The sequence below is a fragment of the Chiroxiphia lanceolata genome, chromosome 10 (genome assembly GCF_009829145.1).
Source record: "Chiroxiphia lanceolata isolate bChiLan1 chromosome 10, bChiLan1.pri, whole genome shotgun sequence".
Classification (NCBI taxonomy): Eukaryota; Metazoa; Chordata; class Aves; order Passeriformes; family Pipridae; genus Chiroxiphia; species Chiroxiphia lanceolata.
The window spans coordinates 296108-319733 of NC_045646.1; the positions used below are offsets into that span (position 1 = coordinate 296108).

General features: G+C 45.7%; 1 long non-coding RNA gene across 1 annotated transcript; it reads right to left on the bottom strand.

The window, feature by feature from the left end:
• Positions 1–5593: 5593 nt before the first annotated feature.
• Positions 5594–23486, bottom strand: LOC116791494. The gene is made up of 3 exons (XR_004358763.1): positions 23093–23486; positions 10852–11084; positions 5594–9302 (listed from the first exon to the last, which is right to left on the bottom strand). It is a non-coding gene; the product is annotated as an uncharacterized LOC116791494 (long non-coding RNA).
• Positions 23487–23626: the final 140 nt, after the last annotated feature.

Here is a 23626-nt window from a genome sequence, read left to right on the forward strand (position 1 = left end):
TGTGTGTCTCATGATTTTCAAGTTGTTTTTCATATCCTGATGCAAGTGAAAAGTCAGGGGTTTTTTTTGGAAAAGTGCATATTTTGGAAACCTCAGCCATTCCCAGGCCAAGGGTGAGCAATACAAACCTTGCACAAGCAGGTGACGTGGAGATGGGTGTCTTGGAAAGAAAACATCAAAGGAATCATGCAGAGATTTGGGGCGGGTGATCCATGGGGCCAGGGAGTTGGAGGCTTGTACAAAACCACCTTATTCTTTGCCCAGAGCCAGTGGGCTTCAGTTCATGGAGAAAGTAGCTGGAAAAATTACACAGAAATATTTGACCTTCCTAAAGGCCTCTAAGACACAATTACCTGATGTTCACTGAAGTGGTTCACATGGTTCCCACTCTAAATGGTTTTCTAGGTTCACCCATGTGTGAAAAAGGGTCTGATTATATGGAGGAGGGCAATGGAGGAAAGAACTTCGGGAAGGAGAGAATTATGCCAGGGAATTTTACTGATTGTGTTTGCTTCAAGGGAAGGAAAGGGCAAACAGATACAGCCAACTCAAAGTAGCTGAGTTTCTTTTGACTTTGAATTTCAAAAGAAACATAGGAGAGCTCTGAGGGGTTGACAGCACTCAACAGAAGCTGTTCCATGGAGTTAGGTAGGAAATGTAGCATCCAACACAGTTCGCTTTCTTAGACAAATGACAAATTCTTTTTTCCCCCCATACAACAAAACTGTAACAAACCCCATTTGTCCCAGTGCCTTTTCTTTCCCTCTGCCCTGTGTTGCCAGGCACAGGACATCCCTTGCCTGTGCAGCCAGCAGTGCTCACGCCAGGGGCTGGCTGTGCCCTTGCTGCGGAGCTTCAGCTCAACCCTGGGCCAAAGCAAGTGAGTTATCTGGGGCTGCATTCTTTAGTGGGCTTCAGGCAAAATATTTTTCTAAGGAAATTAATTCCATGGTTGGCACAAAAGTGCCTCTACTGTGCAGTTTTCCAGTGGCAGGTGTGCCCAGGTGCACACAGCTGTCTGGCTTCAGTAGTAAATTCCTGTGTTCATCTTGGTCTACACCAATACCCAGAGCTCTGCCAAGTTGCCAGCAGCTTGCTGGGGCCATGGATGGGCACCTCAGCTCCCTGCAGAGGCTGCACCGACGTCTCTGCCTCCCTGCTGCTTGTTGCCAGCTGATCCCAGAGGAGCTGGCACGAGGCACCGGGAGTGCGACCGCGCAGAATTGCACTCCCCACCTTCCAGGGCCGTGTGCTGAGGAACTAAACTGTGGCAGAGAGACTGAAGATTTGAGAGTTTTCTCCCAGAGCCCATGTTTAACTCTCCGTGGCCCTGTTTGGGAATGGGCTGTAGTCAGTACATGCCTTTAGCTTTAACTTGCACTTCATCAGTCTGGGAGGAAGAATGGAAGAAATGTTCTGAGAGCAAATTCTGTGTATGTCTTCTGCCACCTGCTAATGGTGCGTGTGAGCCGCTGCGTGCCAGGAGCCGAGGGCAAAGATAATATCACTGCTGGGGAGAAAATTGCACTGTGCTGAAAATGAGACCTGTGTTCCAGATGACCCGATAGCTCAGCACCCACTGGGGCCGGGCCTGGGGCCGGGCTCTGCTCACTGACGCTCTCACAGACACATTCAGTGTGATGGAATCCCAGAAATTAAATTATTTAGGGTGGGCAGAAGGACAAAAGCTGAAGAACTTCTATTCACATCCATCCCTGAGTCAGGCTTTGCTACATCTGCCTCCAGCCTAATTACTGTGGGCAAGGACAAGGGAGGCTGACGGGTGGGAACAACTGTCCGTTGCAGCTTTACAGTGCCTGGTAAAGCTGCTGCTCTGAAAACTGACATAATGGCACAGTAGAGGTGGTGGCAGCTCTTTGAAAGTAAACATCCATTTACAGCAGGATCATACAAATCTTTGAGGCATTCAGCTGCAAGGTCCCTGTGGCTTTTCACCCTTGTGTTGCCTGGAGTTATTGCTCAATGAGGGAGTTCATGGCATTACCGAGAGGTAATTGTGAGCAGCTATTTAAATAGCCCTAATTATGTTTAGAGACTGGCTTTCAGGCCAGTCCCTGAAAGCAGCTAGGATCTGTGAATGAACATATTGCCACAGGTGACCACCTGATCTATGCATATGGACCTAAAAAAAGCCACTTTGCTAAGTTTAAATAGCTCAGTAAAGCTGAGCAGACACCAGACGCCAGCACGGCCTCGCCTGCCCCGTGCACGCTGCCCAAAGCAGCATCACAGGGGGCTCTGGGGGGAGCGTGGGTCGGGCACCCTGGCACCGTGGTGACCACAGCATGGTCAGCCAGCCCATGGTGTGCTCCTGGGGGACCAGGGCCTTAAAAAATATAGCCTTTAAATAACCCATGGACAGAGAAGGGTGAAGGGACCGGGCCCCCTAAACAGGGGTTGGAGAAACCCAGAGGCTTACCTTGCTTAATCCTTTGGCAAACATGCTCAGTGTCTGCTGAGTCCTGTGGCCAATCCAGCCTGTGTCAGCACTGCCCTGCAGCTGGCCCAGAGCTCCAGGGGATGGAGGGCACCCGCTGCCCACCCAGAGCTCCCCAGGGATGAAGAGCACCTGCTGCCCTCCTGGGGGACAGTGGGGTTCCAGCTTGGCTGTGGCCCTGTGCAGTCAGTTTTTGAAGGAGACAGTCCATGACAGAGAGGACAAACGTGAAACTGTTGAACATATTCAGCCCTTCAGCGTGAGGGTTGAAGAGTTCACAGTGACAGCTGAGATAAGGCCAGGCCTGGTGATGGGCCCCAAGCCCTCCCTCCTCCACTGGCCTCCTCCTCCTGCTGCAGCGAGCACCCAGCTGCCTCAGTGACCAGTCTGGCTTCAGCGGGACTTAACTGCACAGAATTATTATATCTTATGACATGGAAATGGGTCAGAAATAATGTCTGTGCCTTTCTGTATTAACCTGGTGGTTCTCTGAACAGCAAGAAAAAAATTCCTTAATATACATGGTGGTCAGTCATGTTTCTTTCTCTTCGTTCTCTTTTGATCACTGATTGCTTTCAGCACTCCTCGTTCCTGGCCACAGGAGGAGGTGAGCACTGAGGGCACCTAGTCCTGCTGGTAGTGAAGGAGATGCTGACGGGGAGGTGCCACCTCCACGGCAGCTCCTCTGGGCAGGTGAGGGACTCCTGGCACTGCCCTGTTCAGGACAGGCTCACCTGTGCACAGCTCCCACCCGTTCTGGGTGGCACCAGCTGCCATCACCCCGGGTCTCTAGAACCCCCTGCCCCAGTAGGTGCCAGCTCCTGCAGGATGTCTCCATGCCAAAGGTCCTCCTAACCCACCTCAGTGTTTCACTGCATTGTTCCCTCAGTATCATGGTGGTGGTGTCTGGATTTTGGCTCACTCTGGGAGCAGTAGAGTGATGGGGAGCATATCTGGGTGGCAACTCTAGGAGCTGTCACAGCACAGTGAGGTTAAGGGCATTTTCCAAGGAAAAGGCTCTCTGGAGGAGGATTGCTGTCAATGCTTGTACTGCCATAAGCAACACCTCCAGGCACCATAGGCAAACCTTTTGGTAGCAAATTTTTAGAGAGATTTTAAAGGAGATTTCACAGAATTGTTGTAGGGGGATTATGGAATTACAATTAGGATAACTTAAAAAAAAATACAGATGGAAGGGAAAAACATTATATCCATTCAAATAATAATAAGGTGGGAATGAGAATAGAGGCCAGTTTTAGAGAGATGAGTAACATGTACCAGAGAAATTGTCACAAGTCCTCTGGACAGTCAGGGTTTGTTGGAGTGTTCAGTCGTGGCAGCCCCTGCCATGGGCTATGGCAGCAGACCAGGCTGGTTCCAGGGGCTTGAGGAGCTGTGCTGGTCTGTGTCACACAGGTGCCACTCGTGGCTCAGAGGCTTTCAGAGGCTTTTTAGTTGCTGCTTACAGATTGAAGGAAAACCAGCATCACCTCAGGCTATAGGGAGAAAAATTCCATTGAACCACATTTCCTCTTTGCTAGACGAACCCAAGAGAGATGACTCGCTCCAAAATGTGAGGGTTCTCCTGACACTTTCCAAACAATCACTGCATTTCATGCCTGAATGCCAATCAGCAAATTTCCAGTACGATATGTAAACAAATATAAATCAAAATGTCTGCTATTTCCCTTGCACTCCCCAGAGGCACTGGACAGAGCCCTGTGTACGGGGAGGACAGTCCCAGGGGACTGTCACAGCTGAGACCGATGTGTTGGACAGAGCTGAGGGACACAGCACACCTGAACAGTGACACCTGTGAAGGTGCAGGCAGGAGCCCTTCGTGCTCAGGCAGTCAGTGCCCAAACAAGGACACTGATCAGCAGGACTGTCCTGATGCTGTTCCCGAGACCAGAGCTAGTCAAAGGTAGCACATGGCACGGATCTGTCTCGTGCCTATTTACACAGGCTATCAAACCATGAGCATCCAGGATCCCTCAGAGCAGTGGCTCTAAATATCCACAACAAACAGCACGTCCCTCTCTCACAGACGTGTTTTGGAACACTCATCCAGACTTTCAGAAAGGAGCAACAATTATCAGAGAGGTGCAGCAAGCGAAATTAAAAAAAAAACAGCCAGGGTGGAAGGGCCCCAGAATCTCCAGCTGTGGGTCAGAGATTTGTCATGCTCTTAATAGCAATACAGTTCCAGCTACATTCCTGCAGACAGAAGGCCTGGAGACTGGATATGTTTCAATGGCTGTGTACTTACAGAGTGGGTCCTGGGGGAGCAACTGTAGAGGTGGGAAAGAGCTGGATCTCTCTAGCATGCTTCTTCCCTCTTCGTGCACAGTCTGAATCCAACCCAGAGACATTTTTTGCTGTCTGATCTTCACTGGGTCCCTACTGGAGATCAGTCTTTTCTTTCTTCCTAGGCTTCTCTGTAAGAAGTGTGCAGCCAGTAACTGGGATACAGGACTGCTGCTGGCAGTCCCTGTGCTGAAGAGGTGCAGGCAGAGGCCGGGCTGTTCCCAGCCACTCATGAGGGATGGTGTTCAGTGCCTCAAGAAATTTGTCACAGTGCACTTGTGTGATGAGTTGTGTGCAGGGGTGGACTGAACTGCACGCCCACAGCTCTGGTGACCACAGCCTGCCTTCCATATCCCTGCCTTGCAGCTGCTGGCCCAAAGCAAGAGCAGACGGGTGGGACACAGAGCAATGTCTGAACAGCTGCCCCTGGGCATGTGATGTAACAGCCCACACGGCATCATATATAGCTGTTCAGTTCCAGACATTAAAGACAATTTGCTGTTGCACTGCCCTGCCCTCTACTTTGCTCGGGGCTGGCACGTTGCCTCACAGTCAGCTCTGACTCCTGCAGCACACTGGGCAGTGCCAGTGATGGGCAGTGCCAGTGATGGTCGGTGCCAGTGATGGGCAGTGCCAGTGATGGTCGGTGCCAGTGATGGGCAGTGCCAGTGATGGGCAGTGCCAGTGATGGGCAGTGCCAGTGATGGTCGGTGCCAGTGATGGGCAGTGCCAGTGATGGGCAGTGCCAGTGATGGGCAGTGCCAGTGATGGTCGGTGCCAGTGATGGGCAGTGCCAGTGATGGTCGGTGCCAGTGATGGTCGGTGCCAGTGATGGGCAGTGCCAGTGATGGTCACTGCGCCGGGCTGGCAGCTCTGCTGAGTTCAGCATTTCCCCTCCGGGGTTAGCCAAGTCCCAGAGAGCCAAGACAGGAAACAAAATGGTTACAGCATCACTCATCTCAGTTTAATTTGCTGTCAGATGTAAATCAATGCCTTAATCCCCTGTGATAAAAATCTTTGTGATCTCTTTGGTGGATAAAGCTGTTTAGTCAGGCCAAGAAGCCAATTTTAAACCAGGCAGTATAATTCCTTTCTTCACCAAAGCAGGTGATTTTGTAATCACTGTCTATGCTAGATTCCACCAAGAAATTGTTATTCTAGAACATTAGCTGCAACGCTAAGTTCACTTAGGACTTCACTGGAATATATGGAATTGTTGTTTTGCTTCCTTCCCACATCACAAAGTTAAGTTTCTCTGTTGTGTGAACAAAAGAGATGAGAGCAGCATATTTTACAAGAATGATGAGCAAGCATCTTGAGTTAGATGAAGATGGGAAGTCTTGTGGTCAGACACCCACTTAGGAGACACAGAACTTGGGTTGTTTCCAGTACTGAACACATTTTTTATATTATCTTTGAGCCCCATCTTCCTCATTCAGGAATTTTTGAGGTTCAAGCGATTCATAGTTCTGAAACTGATTCCTCTCTCCCTCCCATAACTGTTTTGGCTGAGTAGACTTGTTCTTTTGCAACAATCAGATTTAAACGTGAGCCAGCCTGAAGAAGTAAGTAGCAGAAGATGTACAAGCTCTCACCAAAAGAATACCACCAAGTGCACACATTTAGAGTTCAATTCTGGTGTTACAGCACTGGCCAATGCAAGGTCAGCATCCCTCTCCTCAGCTGACACACATCTGTGTGTCACACATTCAGCTCAGAAAAGCTGGGACACAGCAGACAATGCTGTGATGATATCCTTGCTCCCTGTGGGTCGGGATATGCAAAACTCCTGCTCAGGAATGACTGAGTGCTCTCTTCCTGGTGTGGTACAGCAGCTTGCCAAGGACCAACCCATGCGAACAAAAGAACTTAGGAGACAAATACCTTGAGCTCCCAGACCCCTCACTTATTCCCAGGAAATGTCATTACTGACATACATAGTACTAAGAACCTCCCTTGCATTGCCCCATGCACATCTGCTGAAGGATGTGATTCAGAGATGGACAGGATGGCATTTCCTAGCTTTCATCAGCACAAATGACTGTCCCAGAGCAGCTCTTTGTTTTGTAATGGCAATTATGACATTGGGCACATACCTTCCATTTCCAGTAAAGACCCCTTGTTGCATGGCCCCAGAACAGAGCACAGCCTGAAACCCAGGCTTCCCTGATGTGTCCATTTCCCACCACTCTGGGCAGGGAAGGGCAGACACTTACAGTGAACCTTGATACTGCTGGGGGGACGTGGGGAGGAGATAACCCCCCCCCCCAGAGGCTGTTGGCACCATATATTCAATCCCTCTGCACCAGCAGACGTGAGTTAGCAACAGGACACCTGAAAGAATAAGATCCAGGGTCAGCAGATGCCCAGGGCAGCCATTAAAGCTGTCTGCTCCCAGGAGCTGAGGCTGGCTGCCACTCCTAAGAAATCAAAACTCCTGCCTGGTAGTAAACATCTTCAGTTATCACACAGAAAAAGAAAAAAATCCACACAATGACCTAGCCAAGTGTTTAGGATGGAAAAATCTCAAAGATCTAGATGAGATGGAATTCCTTTCTTGGTGGCATGCCTGGTCACATAGTGCTGGTCAGACACGGGGCCAGGATCACACTGTCACCTGCTAACTGCCTGATCCCTGTCCCTCCTTTGGCTGCTGGACATGTAGGTGAAGCCTGGGTGGGACAACAGCCAGCTGTTAGGAAAGGTCACTTGTGCCCACAGGTCACTTCCCTGGCAAGGAGCGCCTTGTTCCAGGGGTGAAGCACTGACTGCTCTCAGGAGCATGGTACAGGCCTCCCCAGTGCCTGGCACCTCGAGGGGGCTGCAGAAGCCCATGGAATAAATAGGGTGAATGGCACCAAACTTTCTGGGGGGGAGCAATTTTGGTGCAGTGTTGCCCACCCATAATTCAGAGCCACTCTTTGCAGTGAGGCCATGTGGGTGGGCAGAGCAGGGTTCATGCCTGGAAGGTGCAGGTCCCTTTTGGTGTGCCACAGCTGAAGCCCATAACATAGGGAAAGAGAGCCTGGCAGCTCAGTCTCAGGGCTGAGCAGGCAGGGTCAGATCTTGCCACAGCTTTGACTTACAACTGGACAGACTCTGTACTTTTCAAGTCGCAGAACTTACGCTTTTTGTATTTCAGTTTTACAAATGCTAGTCAGTGGTTTTGCTACTTTTCATCTATTAAATTTCTCAGTTTCATCCATATCCCATCCAGAGTTTCATCCATTAAAGCCCTAATTTTGCTGCCTTTCCTCACTTGTAAGCTGAGGGGGTCCCCTTCAGAGAGGCTGGTTCAGAGAATGGTGGTAGTAGCTGTGAGTGCCCTGTCCAGTGACATCTCAAATGAAAGACAAAATGGCTGTGCAAAGCATTATAAGGTATTTGAAAATTAAGATAATACCGAAGGAGGCCCATATCTGCTGCTAGCATGTTAGATTCAGAATTGCTGCTGCTGAGCAGCATTTTCATGCCAGGAACCTGCACCAGCTGCTGTGGCTGCAGATCAGTCCTTCAGCTGATCCCACAGCATGGGTTGTGGACTCCTCCAGCTCTTGGACTCCTTCACCTCTGCATCACCAAGATTTCTTCAGCACAGTCATTAACAGCTCACACATACCTGCCACACCTTGCAGCACACGCCTCTGCATTCCTCACCCTGCTCCAAGACATGCCTTCTTCATGGACTCTGCTCTTGGAGCTCACGGTCACTGTCTGATTCACACGGGATCACAATTGTTGTATGAAGTGCTGGCAAGTTGTGGTCATGATGGATCTAGCCCTGTCCTTGCAAGAACAGATTCAGAGCAGATTATTCTGTCACCTAACCAGTACTTTTGGGAAATATTTTACAACTTGCATAAAGAAAAAAACTGCTGGAAATACCAGATCTGTAGTGACAACCTCTGGACCTCAGTACACACAGAACTCCAGTGGTGTCCATCACTTGTTGCACTTTCATCTGTTCTCTGACCTGTGACCAGAGCTCAAAAGGTTTTTCCCAGCCTCTGCTCAGTATATAAAGCTTTTCCTGCCATGTCTCACATTTGCCAGCTCTCCAATCTCTGAGTGCTGCTAGTATTTCTGACTGTCAGACCTGCTGGGACAGAGACAGCTCTGTCTGCAGGGCTGCAGTACCTGGGAGCTCTGACAGAACAAGCTGAGGGTCCCGGCATCTGAACCTGGGGGGTGCCTGGACTCTGAAGCTGGCATCATCTGCTTCTCAAATAACACTGTCCATTAACTAAACTTACGAGCTGTTTACCTAACATGTTACCTGATAATAATTCAAATGGTTTTGTGGCCTGGAAAAAAAATCTAGGAAGTGATATCTTGAGAAGAGTTTGTGGATTTGTATAGTAGAGGAGGTCTTCCCAGGCTCTGGGTGGAAAAATGTCTCACAATTACCTTCAGTTTCCTCCAATCCCCTTTCTGCACATGCAGGTTGGTGCACAGATAGGGAACTTGATTGTGGTAAATAAGCCTTTGCCAAGAGCTTCACTTCAGGTGCTGTGCAAAAGAGCTTCATTTAGGAGACCTGCCCAGGAAGAGAGATGGAAACACACAGGAGTCAGAGGCTGTTTAGGCAGAGATCCCACTGTTGTCAGAATGAAGATGTGCCTTCCCAAGGGAAGGATGGCCTGGTGGTGGGAAAGGACTTTTCCCTGGAACTGATCCCAACCCACATCTGATTTGAGGCTGTGGATTCTTTTTGCTGGCTCCCTGCAATACTGCTTTGATTTAGGAGACTGACACATCTTGAGATATTGCTCCTGACAGCAGCAGAAACTCTGACCACACACCAGCACAAGGCTTTCCTACCGTCTCAGTTTTATTTCCTACTCTGAGCTCTGCAGTCTTACACCCATGTATCCTGTCATACACAAACCTGCACTTTAAAAGTGGTCATTCTGTAGCCATCACAGAAATCCCTCCTTCTGGTATTTTTGCTAGCATCTGTCCCTGGAACATAGGCTTTAACAAAGGGAACATGTTTCCCACTGATGTGCCAGACGAGTTCATGGCTTTGTCTTGCTGAAAATGAAGTCTTGATTATTCAAGCAGTTCCCAATGAGTCACTCCACACCCTTGAATTATTTCTGACAGATGTGAAATGCCTTTTGCTGAATTCCTACTCCAAAGAGCCTTTTGCATGACTGGTTTATCAGTGAATGTGAGCAGACTCATGATTTACAATGCTTCATCATCATGGCATGTGTACTACTGAACATGATGACGATGGAAACCAGACCCACCTATTTTTTGCCACAGGCTCAGAGCCTCTCAAATCTTCCAACAGCCGCACCAGAGGTGTTCATACAGGGCAGGTGCCTGTGCAGGGAAACCTGATTTGCTCTGCGGATCTCAAAAATGGGTCGGCTGAGGGCGTATGAATTATGAATTCACTCTCAAGGGTGATATGGAGACTGAAGCACCAACCTGAAGGCCTCTTTCTGTCACTGTTCACTTTTTTGCTTTCCCTTTGCTGCCAGGAGCGTGCCTGCCACTGGCTCCACGCTCAGCTGTGGTGCAGGTCACGCGTGGTGCTGGTCCCTGTGCCAGCCATGGAGCCCAGACCTTGCTGCAGCTCCGTGCCCTCAGCCTGCCGTGCTGCCCTGACCTCCTGCAAGCTGGAAGTGCTCTCTGCTGTGTTTACCCACAAGCAGGGTTAGTACACATCTCTGCACACACCCTCAGGGACACTCCTGGACTTTCCTCCGCAGCCTGCAGAAGACAGGTGAAGGCTGTTTCCCAAAGGCTCTAAGGCCTCTCCTGAAATGAGGGATTCTCAGGGTGGCCTGAGGTGACCTTTCCTTTTCTCCTATAAAGAAGAGATCTTTCAGGGGACCTTCTCTGAACAAGAACCTCCTCCAAAGCAAGAAGGCAGCTGCACTAAGGGCACCGTGGGGCCACTGAGAGCTCGTCACTCCTGCTCTCAGGTGCACCACAGACAGGATCATGCCCAAGGTAACTCACCTGCGAACCCTGAGACAATGATAACACTGTGGGGTTTAGTCTGGTCAGACACAATCACTCCCCTGTACATACCAGGCATGTGGCTCACAGGAAACACTGTGGTTTCTTACCAAAGGGAGCTGTGAGCAGCTGAGCTCCCTCCCAGAAAGCCCCGTCAGCAATCCCTGTTGGCACCTGCACGAAAGGGGCCAGCTGGCTCTCACTGCCAGCTGCATTCCAGGGGCATTCCCAGCCAGGCCAGGCCTGGCTCCATGTGAGGCTGAAGACATTACCTCTCCAATGGGAGATTGTGGGAGATTTTAGTCTGGGATTCCACATTTTTCTCCTGTGGAAGTCTCTGTCACTGCAAAACAGAACAACAGCACACAAAGCCATGTTAAGCCATTTTAGTGATTCCAAAATCCATTATTCTTCTGGCTAATTAAAAAAAAAAACCGAAACATGCATTAGATGTTACAAATGTGAATTTTGTATTTGCAATGGTAAAACTCCTCCCTTCTTTTTATCCACAGATGGTCATGATGATGTCTTTTTGTTCAATAATTAATCATTTGTGTGTCAGGTTTGACTTGTTTTAGGGATTTAAATTGTATGTCTAGCTCAAGGAAATCTGTAATTGAGATACAAATTTGGGCACCTGTGAAAGACTTCAAAATTTATGCACATGACTAAGTATATGTTTTTAAACGTATATTTTACTACCTTAAAGGCATCTACACAGAATGTCAATGGAGACTGATCTGTCATTGCTCTATCTTGTCAGCAGAACCACTGGATTCTGACAGCTGAATAGAGGCCATTAATTAAAACTGCCAGGTTTTGTCAGACCTTTGTCATGCTCCCAAGATAATTCAGTCTTATGCATTTCAAGCAGCTGCAGCAGGAACATGACCAAAGCTTCCAATTTCCCCCCTAAGTTCTATTCCTTTCTTTCTAAGAAAGGGCACTTATTCCTGCAGCAATAATCCTTTGCATTTTGGAGGAAGGGTGTTGGGGGGGGTAACTTGGTTTTGCAATGAGCAGTGCCAGGGTTTATGCTGACTCCTCGACAGCAGCTGTGCACAGGTTCTGGCATTGACTCCCCACCCTCAGGACAGGGGATAATGCCACAAGTTTTGCAGGAATAAAGAGCCTTTTTTCTCACTTTTATAAGCAGGTTCTATGCTAGAACAAGCAAACAAAAATTGGACTTGACTTCATGTCCCTCTGCTCTCACAAGTATCCTCACTGAAGCTGGTAACTGCTCTTGGGGACATACAGCCCTCATTCTTAAAGGAGAACTGTTAGTTTTGCATGTAACTATGATCTGTTTCTTAGTTTTGATGTATTTACAAATTCACTCTTTGTAGCACATCCACGAACCCTTTGGAATGTATGTGATGCAGAGGCAGTGATCAACCCTTACAGGCATATTTAGAAAGCACCAGTTTTGTTTGTTTTACATGTTTATAATTGTCTCTGGCAATATTATCATTGGTGATTTTCCACAGTAGCTTTCAAAGTAATGTTAGTTTGTCTGGATATCCAACATTGCTAAAAAGCACTTAAAATATCAAACACGAGAACAGTTGTTTGTTTCTTCTCACTACTACAGCCTAACACAGATGTGAATCAGGAGCCATATTGCTACAGCTTCTGAAATCAAAGTAAAGCCAGGTAGTGTATAGCCCAGCACAGACATATCCCCTAAGGACACAGAGGTGTGCTGCCCCAGCCCCTTTTTATAGGAGATAAGGAAGATATATGATTAGAGTTTAGTGCCAACTTTTCACTGTCCTAGGAGGTAACTGCAGTTATTTTGTACGGACAATCTGTTCCTTCCATGCATTGCTCAGAGGTGAATCCTCTTCAGAAAACCCTTCCCTGCCCAAACAGAATAGAGGGCTGTGCCACCTTCTTCAGGTCCCTGTTCGACTGGGCTGTCACAGTTTTGCTTCTGGGGCCAACCTAAACTGCACCAGAGCATGGAGAAGGCCAGTTTCAAGTGAGAGCACATGCAGTTTGCACACTTGTGAGGCTGTTGACTGCAGATTTCCATGTGGAAGTCACAACAGTAATGAATACATTCCAAAGGAAAATAATGTGGCACTTTCCACGTGGGCTCTCAGGCCTGCAGGGAGGCAGCTATGGAGGCAGGTAACTGGTGTCTCTGACGGTCAAGAGGTTTTTCCCACAGCTCACCTGGATTCGGGTGGTGGGCTCTAGAGACTCTGTTGCCCATCACACTTTATTGTCTGAGCAGAAACTAATGCAGTGGCCAGGTCTCTTCTCATGGGCCTGCCCAGGGAATGAGGGACTCTCTCATATCAGGGTCAGCCTACCTGAGGAGTTTGCTTTTATTCTTCATGGAATGGTGGCATCTCGTAAGAGCACTTGCTGTTAGTGTCTGTACAGCATGATGCAGTGTGAGGGATAAGTGTAATGCTGAATTACACAGTGGGGTGAGTAAGAGCATCTGGCAACGTCTGCAGATATATGAGGTCAGTGGGTTTACATTCCTTAAGGTCAGAGAACAGAACAAGCGTGATCTTATCCCCATGCCAGTTTCTCCACATTACAAAGTCACCACAAGGTGTGACGACACGTCGTTCCTGCTCTGGGAGGATGGGGCTGAGGGCTTGTCTGCACTGCCTGGGAGAACAAACTGGAAGGAACAAATAGCAGCGAGCAATCTCCAGGTGAGAATGCAGAGGAGAACAAGCACACTGTTCTTCCCACAGCACGAAGCAGCCAAGCTCACAGCATGTACCGCCAAAAACACGTAAATGCTCCCTAGTGAAACCAGAGCATACTTGTGAGGGACTGCAAGATCTTAGTGCCCAGCCTCACTTGGTGTCTGCCCAGCTGGGGAGCAGAAGAGGTCTTTTGGTTTAAAGTGATGGATCTGACCTGGCATCCAGCCCTGACGGTCAGTGAGGGAGAGGACAGCATAACAGAGGAAACGCATTTTCCCTCTCCTCACTTGTTATTCTACGTGGTCATGTATTAATCCTTAAACTCAACTCTTTTAATTATTCTTATAACCCTTACTGATGTCATTCTGAATATTACTGTTATCCTTGTAAATACACAATCTCCTTTCTGTAGAAATTTTAGCCACCCAGCTAATATGCCCTATGACTTTGAAATCACTACAGTAAATTCGTCAACAGAATTGAAAATAAAGCTAAGCTTTGGATGAAAGCTACAGCTTATACCCCTAAGGCTTATGAATTTAGTCTGGTCCAAGGTATAAATAAATAATATATCATTCTGAAAGGTTTCATATGTTTGTCAGACAGAATCAGACAATTTTAGAGGCATACATTTGTGTGCAAAACACAGTTATGGTTATAAAGGCATGTCCCAGGTCAAGGAAACAAATGGTGTATCATACAGAGGTTTCTGTTAAGGATGGAATTGCTCAGAATTGGTATAGGTAAAGCATACTTTTAAATGCTATTTACTTGGCAATATCCATCTTGCACATCTTTGCTCATTGTTACGCAGTACCTAGACAAGACAGTGCTGAATACATGATAACCAGTTTTTTGTATCGACCCAAACACCCACAAATTATTTCAGCTATTGAGTAACAAAGAAGTCCATTTCTGAAGGCCTACTTGGATAACACAATTATTCTTTTCGATGCATAAAATTTGAATAGGGCTCTGGGAATTAACAACATATAAATAATGATGATGGTGATGATTTTAAAATGTTCCCCAAACAAGAAATTAAGGAAGTCTTGAGAGAGGTTTTGTGGTGAACTTGATAAATCTTTTCACAGTTTTTAATTTGGAGTATTAGTTATTTCATAATCTACAGAGCTCACTTGGCACCTGCTGTGGGGTATTGGAAACCCCTGCACAGCACACAGCTCCTGCCATAGCCCAGGATCCCGAAACTGTGTCTGTCATCCTGACCCTGCCTATGCTGCTGCTGTTCTGTAACTGCAGATCTCAAACAATGAACAATGCTGGACAGTCATCAACCTGATTTCAAAAATGGAGTAATGGTGATGTAATGAGATGAAGAAACTCGCTTGATGCCATTGAATTCATTAGTGTACATACAAGGATTAGACAGATTTCCTCATTCCTGATGCCATTTGTAACCCACTGCACAAGAACACTAAACCCACTCCTTATGGCCATTCCCCATGCTTCAACAGACCCAGGCACTGAAGGACTAGGCATTAAATCTTCTTCACCTTTCACAGGTCTTTTTTTTAAAGAAATTTTGTTATGAGAGAAAAGAGGGCTTCAGCAGCTGCAGGAAAGAGCTCTCGCAGTGCACTCTTTCACCATGTAGTTCCCCTCACAGGTCAACCTCTCCATTCCCTCATTGTCCTCCTGAAGAACCCTGAGTCCACCCAAGTGTTAAGGCCTGCAGTGACACTGCTATGAATGAGATTCTGATCAATATTTCCTACTAAGTATTTACTTACCACTATAAAAGTCTTCTACCACATGAGTAAACATGGATATATTTACATGGGTTAACCATGATATTGGTCTACATAGAATAAAACTACAATTCCACTGCATTGTTCTGTGTTTCAGCACCATACCTCCACATCATCTCTCCTCCTCCAGCTTGTTCTGACCTAAGTGTCCTCCCAAAGACCTCACTGATGTGATCCCCTGCCAACTGGAGCAGGCTGTGACTGGGCAGACTCACCACAAGTGCCACCTCCAACTCACTGAGACACAGTGTCACCATCAGAGCACAGACACAGTGTCACCATCAGAGCACAGACACAGTGTCACCATCAGACCATGAACTAGGTCCTGTGTGTCTCCTTGCAGGGAGCTGTTGCCATAGTCCCCCTCAGCCAGGTAGAGGAGAGCAGGAGCCACCATCCCCTGGCACTGCTGGCACAGCACAAGGGCCACCCCCTCGGACAGTGACATTTTCTCAGAGTCTGCATCCTTTCCTTCAGCAAACGTCCACTCCCAGCTCACATCTAGTGCCCATCTGGTTCTGCACTGGTTCACACATGCCAGCATTCAATCAGCATCGCTAACAACTGACAGACAAACATCCCAGAGTCTGAGACCTGGGGGACCTCTGCAGACCTTCCAGAATTGTGTTGGATCCCCTGTACAACACTGTGCCAGCTGGGAACAGGACAATCCTGATCTCACCTATCAGCTCTGCCTTTTGTTACTGGCACCATGCGGGAAGGAAAAAATCAACTCTGAGATAATTAGGTGGAGAAATGTCCTGAAACTTTAAAAACCCGTGGGATCTTCAACCTAGACAGTGCTCGATTCACAGTAAGATCTGTAATCTTCTGAGTGCCTTGCTGAGGGGAAAAGGTGAGAAAGTAAGTGGTTTTTGTACAGGCACCATAATGCAACCAACAGGGCTAAAGCTGAAAGACCAGGAAAACCAGAAAAAAAACCTTTTCTTTTTTTCTTCAACTGATCTTCTCTTTGTATGACTGCACCATCTAAAAATTGTGTATGACTTAATACTGAATAAATGCCAAAACCTCCTGTACTGGAGAGACCACAATAAAACTGCTTACAGTTCTGACTGAATTAGTCATAATATCCATTGCTACGTGCTGCTGGAGTGAGTTATCTGCAGTGTGAGGATCTGCCAGGACAAACACGATTGTCCATGGAGGGAAGTCCTCACTGCTCGTGATGTTCGATAATCAGACCTTGTCTGACTAACACTTTAGTAGAGCAGATGAATTTTTTTCTATTTTCAAATATTATATAAAAACTGAAAAAGAAAACAAATGAAAAATAGAGGTCAAATTTGTGCTGACCTGGAACAGGTTACTGCACAGGTAATGTTTGAATGCTCTGGTTGTTTGTCCATCCTAACTTCAGATCCAAATAGAAACTGCTTGAGGATTCCACAGGCTTTGTTCCCAATTCAGGTTTAAGTTAAACCATTGGCAATGTCTGCACTTGACTGGCATTTTAGTGAAAGAAAACCCACGAACCTATGCATCCCAGAGTGGAAACAGCTTCTTCATGGCAACAGACATTGCTCAAACTTGATAAGGGTTTGCTGACACTTATTTCAAAACTGGATTTTGATGGGAATTCTGCTTAAACAAGGGTTTCAAGCTTGATTCCTGCATCTCATGTATGCCTTCCAGTACAATTTCAATTTCTGAACTCTATACGTTTTTAGGAGAGAGCAATACAGCATCATGTCTTAATTCCACATGATATTTGCACTGTTCAGTAAATTTATCCACAAATAAAGAAGTCACAGTGTGCTTCTAATTGTATCACTAACTAAACAACCACGTAAGAACTGCACTTTTTGATGTTGCAGAACTGCATTTTTGTAGCATCAATACATTTTTTTCCTAACCAAAATCTGTTTCCTTTTTATGGCTTTACATGTCATACTACAGCAAAACAGCAACTTCCTCTCTGGAAAAGGAAGGACAACAACTTATTGTGTTATGCATCAGTATAGAATTGTTACTAATAAAAATGGCCTAGCCCTTAACTTTGTTTACTACAGCATGGCAACCACTAAGGAAAAATATGCTCAGTGATGGAGGTTTGGCAAGCCAGAAAGACTGTTTGTTTTCCATGTTCTCAGCACATTGCTATTTACTTTTTCCAACCATTAATGTAAGGTAAATTCCGTTGATATAAATAGGATATAGAATTAACAGCTGTACCTGAGACTCACTGCATGATTAAATAAAACCTTGCCAAGCAGAAGGGGAAAAAAGAGCTGCTTGTTAGAATCAAGTGAAAGAAGATGTCTGCCTTTGTGCACTGCAACATCTTGGTCTGACACTAACGAGCTCCGTGCTTTTCTTGCTGGGGTGACTCTCATGAGCGAGGAACAGATAGTTCCTTCTGACAAAATATTTTCTCCATTCTTTTGTGTAATGTACTTGCTGATGATCATGAAAGCCAGTGTCAAATGGACTCACATGCTCCTGTCTTGTGACACCAGCTACAAAAGAAAGCCAGTTACCACTTCTCTGACCAGCACTTTAAATATAAATCTGTTTCAGAACAACTGTAAATGCTAATGAGTGGGGAAACAGAGAGAACTAATTTAGGGTTCAGTCCTGGTAGTGTAAAGGTGAAATCCTAGGGTTTTATGGGATACTTTTCAACAACACTGCACCAGAGAATGCTTTTGTGCTTGCTCTTTGATCGAACTCCTGATGAAAGCCTGTTATGAGCTCTCCCCTGTACCTTCCAACCGAGCTTCTGAGATCCACTACTACTTCTGCAGGAATGGTAATACCTGACAGAAGCTGGGGTTTTTCTGCATCACAGACAAAAGGAAGAGCAGGAGTGGCAGTAACAGCAGGGCAGGTGTGTCAAGAAGGGGCCGACTCCCCATTGTCCCCAAGTCCAACCTGGCCCCGGGAGCTCAGGAAGCCCCGGTGTTGCCTGAGCAGTGCCTCGTGCTGAGACAGCGCAGTCACACCGAGCTCCCTCCTCTGACACTGCCCGGCTGTCCTCCCAGGCCTCTCTGCTGATGGCACAGGGATGTCTGCTGGGCTGCAGCACTGGGACACGGGGCACAGCTGACCAGGTGTGCACTCCACAGGCCAGTGCCACTAACAGTGACACTGCCACCAGGTTTCTCCTGGGATAAAGCCAAAGCCCAGTTGCGCTGTTGCTGTGTATGGTTTGTACACACAGCGTGTCGGGCACGTCCTTCGCACCCCGAGCTGGCTGGGGCCAGTGCCACGTGTGCTGCTGGGGCCAATGCCACGTGTGCTGCTGGGGCCAATGCCATGTGTGCTGCTGGGGCCAGTGCCACGTGTGCTGCAGAGCAGTGCCCACACTGCACAGCCCACCAACGAGCTCCCTTTAGGCGCTGGCAGATTCATTCGAACACCAGCAAGAATGGGGCTGTGGCTGGAAAAACACCCAATAGCCCCCTCTGCTCCTTTCAGAGGGAGCCATTACATCCCCACACAGATCACATCTCCACTTCTTGGAGACCACTCCATGGCAAGAGCCTTTAATGACTTTCAGATCCTTAATGGAATACAAGACCCTGAAGAGAAAACCCCTATGACCTTAACTTGCAGAATTTACAAGCTCATTTTTATCCATACAGAGTGACTTATTTCTAGCGCAACTTAGGAAAAAAATCCTCCTCCAAATGACAATACTGAGTATATCACTGCTTTGCAATGCATTACTAGAGAGTTCCCACATTATTTAACACCCACAGGACAATTCTACTGATCAAGCTCCTCATGCAGAATCTGTTGGGGCTTGCTATGAAACCGGTAATTATAATGGGAATCCTAGCAGTGTTTTTTAAGTATTGTGGTGTTTTTCATTTAACCCAGAAGTAAGTTTGTATCACTTCCATCAGTTTACTCTGATGAGCACCAGAATATTACTTTCCCCGAATGTTCTGTTTTCCTATTTTTCTCAGGATCCCAAAACGGACCTCTGAAAGTGGTTTGAATTTGCACACCTGGATATACACTGAGATCACTTCTTCAGCATTAATGAAGGACAACAAATTGTGCCTGGTTTTTAAATCATGTTAATAATGGAAGTGTTCCATTAGAAAATAATAACAATGCAAAATGCAGATCATCATAATTGCCATCAAGACTATTGCTTGTCTACCCCCAACACTTTCAGTTTTGCTGAGCAATCTCTCCATTTCACTGACAATTCTATTTCAGTGGATTCCAGCAGAATTGCCTATGTAAGTTTTAAGACAAAATTAGCAGCAGAAAACCTGAGACTTATGAATTTAGGTTTATATCCACCACATCATTTTAGTGTCTGACAGCATGAGTGTTTCAGTAGGTGCAGTCACAGGCTTTGATAGCAGCTATACAATCAGATGAGAAAAGCAGAAATTAACCACAGAAGTATTAATTTTTTGTATATATTTTGCATACAGGTTCCATGTGGAGACAGAGAACCCATCAATCCACTATCTACTAAAAACCCTGTATTTGTGCTTTTGTAAAAAAGTTGCAGCTATCGCAGACTGTAAGTTTTATGTAGCACATTCATGCAAAAAAGGCCAGGGAACCAGTTTTGGCTGATTGCTGTTCCACATCCCACATGATGTGGTAGCAATAGATCTGTCAAAAATTACTCAGAACCTGGATATGTACCAGTTCCCCACACCTTTAATTACCCAGCCCTGCTCTCTGCTTTGCCAGTAAAAGGGGAAGAAGGGGCACTACACTTGTGGAAAATGAAACGTGAGGGGCACAGGTACAGGTTCACCTTTGAACCTGAGGATCTCACATACTTGAACCAAATGGATGTTGTCTCAGCTACTTAGAGAGCACACACACCACCATTCCAAACAATCAGGACTCCCTGGAAAGTCTATTTAAACAGACACCTAAATATTATTATTATGGAGTTGCAATGGCTTTAATGTCTGCTCTGTAACTGCTCTCTCATCTTAAAAACAGACCATCTTTCCACTCCATGCTTCCTCTTACTCTTATGCCACAAGTATTACATAAGGCCCTACACTTTAGAACTCAGTCTTGCAAACCAATCTATAACTATAGATCAAGTTGTGCCATGGGTTATTTAAAGTATCTAACAAGCCCTCTGAAATTTGTGTACATTCCCTTTTTGCTTAGACAACATATTAAAAACAAATGCCCTGCCATTAGTCATTCTTTTAACACTGAGAGACAATTGATACAGCCAGTAAAAAGTCTGAATAATGGTTTATATATGAAGTAAAGTGATTACTTACTGTTCAAAGAAGAGTTATTCAAGTAAACAAGCAACTTAGGTTCCAGAAAATCCAGCAATGAACTACTGAAATGTCCATTAAAATACACCCATGCCAAACAGAAATATTTCAGACACACAAAGTCCATGAGAGATGTGGATTTTCTCCACTATTGATATCAGTATTTACTCAATGTGGGTTTGAAATATATGAGAGAATATGCTTCTGAACTCTACATGAGCTATCTGAAATCATTCACATTGCTCTCTTAGCTAGGTTAAATGAAACCTGATCTGGATTCCACTTGATCATAAGACTGGAATGCTGAAAATGCTGTAATCTATTTATACATCAAATTGAAGAAATGTTGCATGTCTTTAAATTTCACTGCATTCCGGTGTCTTAGCTAAATAGCAACAGTTTACAAACTGTTTCATGTTCAAACTGAGAAAGAAAAGACAGACCAACCTGACTTATTTATCCTAAAGCCAGGATTGATCCCTGGCTTTTAAACTATGGTCCAAACCCAGGTCTTCTTTGTGCCTTCCCTAAAAGTGTTGTTCCTGCAGCAGTAATTCATCTCTACTGCCAAAACATGGTAGTTGCTTTATGATGACTTTCAAATCCATACTTCTTCAGCATCAAGAACATACTACAATCCCAAACTGGATTTGCTGCTCAGATCTTGCTCATACATCTGCCTCTAAATCACAAATGGTTCAAAATACAGCAGAGAGCAAAGCTGAGAACAACTGGGTAAATAAGGACAGTAAAATCATATAGATGAAAACTACACAGGGGCTTACAGAGCCCAGAAGGGATTGGCTCTCAACAGACCATCTCAGAGCACCCTGGTGAAGCAGTACTTTCCATTTCTCCAGAATGCTGTCATTGCCCTCAGTTATTTACAGAACCCTTCAGGGGTGCACGACCCGTTATCCTAACTAGAGGAACTGCTCCCATTCAAACACCACAGCCAGGTGCAGCACAAGATCTATGGGTAAAGACAGGCGCCCATCATGAAGAAGAGGACAAATGCTAAAGATAGTACAAATGTGCATCCCAAATTTTAATATCTCTCAGTGAAATAAAACACAGCTCCCACTGACACTTGATGGGTTTTGCCATTGCCTTGAAAGGGGCAGGATCAGGCTGACAACAACTGATGAGATTTCATAACATTTGTTCGTTTCTACTTGCACTTTCAATGTGTTTTGCTGTGTGTAACAGTTTCCATTCATTCTCAGTTTTTGGTCATATAATTTTTTTTCATTAGTTTTTGGATTTAGTGCCCATTATTTTCCACACAGAAGACAATGAACATGGCAAAGACAAAAAAGAATAATTCTGTTATGGTCAGGAGAGAGGAAATTTCTGTGCTCTTTGTCACATGAGACTTTAAGAAGAGCCTGAAGCTAAATACTGCAGTTACTATTTGTGGTTCTCTGGATCGTTAGTGACCTTTCTAAATGCAAAAATCCTACTTAGACATTCAAATAACTCATTTGCCCTTTCCTGTGCCCTTCTTCTCTCCAGCAGTCTGTAACCTCGAATTTGTCTTCCAGGTCTTGCAGTCACTGTCTTACAGCTTGAAATTCAAAAGGACTTGAAATTCAAATTAGCATTGCATTTCAGTGCAGTTTGAGACCATTTGGGGTAATTTAGAGGAGTTTTAAAAACAAGAAGAATTTGGGTAAATGTCTTATTGTCTAGCACCAGTAGTTTCACAAAATGGAAGATGTACAGTTTACAGTGAAGGAAAGGAATTTCTGATATTACTGTTTATTTTAAAATTTAAGATGTTAATGCAGGATTTTGTACAAGAGACATCTGAAAGGGGATGCACTCTTAAAATACCCAGTGTTTAGTAACCTCTAAATTTCTGTTCAAATTTGAAAAGACCTTGCTGATAACTGCTTATCACTTGTCCATTACTGTGCCAGTATGCTACTATTGCTAAGACAGTATCACATGGCCTGATCAAAATTCAGGTCTCAGTACTCAACACACAAAGAAAGGCAGGCAGAGCCCTCAGTAGTTCTCTGTATCTGCAGATAAGGCAGGTGATAGATGGGAGGGAAAACAAGATGAAATTAAAAGAAGGAAAAACAACTTGTAGAAGGCCACAATGCAGATAAATACCAACTGAGGGGTAAGACTGAAGTTAGAAGACAAGTCCCCCGAACTTTTCCTACTGACTTCCCCACAAACAGTTTCAATCTGGACTCCTGACACTTGGGTAGATACCTACCTGTTGGATCACATGGTGTCCTCAGGCTAGCTTTAGTCTTCAACACTAATCACCTAATGTTACTAAAGGCCAAGATATCTGAACCCATGCATGCTAGATGCCAATAAAATGACTTCCTTTAATATTCCTACAGCTTTCTTTAAAAAAATATTGTATTTTTAATGTTAACATTAGGGATTTTCAAAATTTAAATGTACATATACACCTATTAATATATGTCTCTATACACCCATGCATTCACTGCTGGGTGTGAGCACATGTGCAGCTGTGTACACTCCATAAGTGTTTAGAGGTTTAGTGCACAGCTTTTACCCCTGTCTAAATGACACACAGATTTCAGCTACCATCAGTGGGAAGCACCATCTTTGGACCATTTAAACACAGAAACAAACAAACAGAACATTATAAAGCCATTTTCACAGGATACATACATGTGGTCAGAGCTTGAAGCTTTGTAGCTTACACTCCAGAGGAGCTTCATTTTTGGTCTTCTATCATCTGTGGGAGCATTTCTGCCCTCAGTCGCTGAGGCTGAGGGATTGTGTGTGAGAGGTGTGTGTGTCACATGACTAGTGCATGATCTTTAAATGCCAAAATATGTAAATTCACCTGCAGTCCTCAGACAGGAGAACCACAAGTGTGGGTTCTCACTGCCACTGAAGTATGTATGGGGATCCTCCTAGTGAAGTGTGCAGTGGTGAAGGTGATGGAGAGAGTGGGCAGCACAGCCTGCTCTGTCAGGTAGCACAGCAGCACTGAAAAGGAGCCTACAGCCATTCCAGTACCTGCTCCGTCTGCCCTGGCCAGGTCTCACAAAGCAGGCACAGGCACACAGACACTAGGGAGGGTCCCACACTGCTGGCGCTCACACACACACAAATAGGAGATGCGTGGAAAATTTCTTTTAACTAACTGTGGCAAATGTTTTTCTTGAAGGAAAAAAGGAATATATACATGCTTGACAC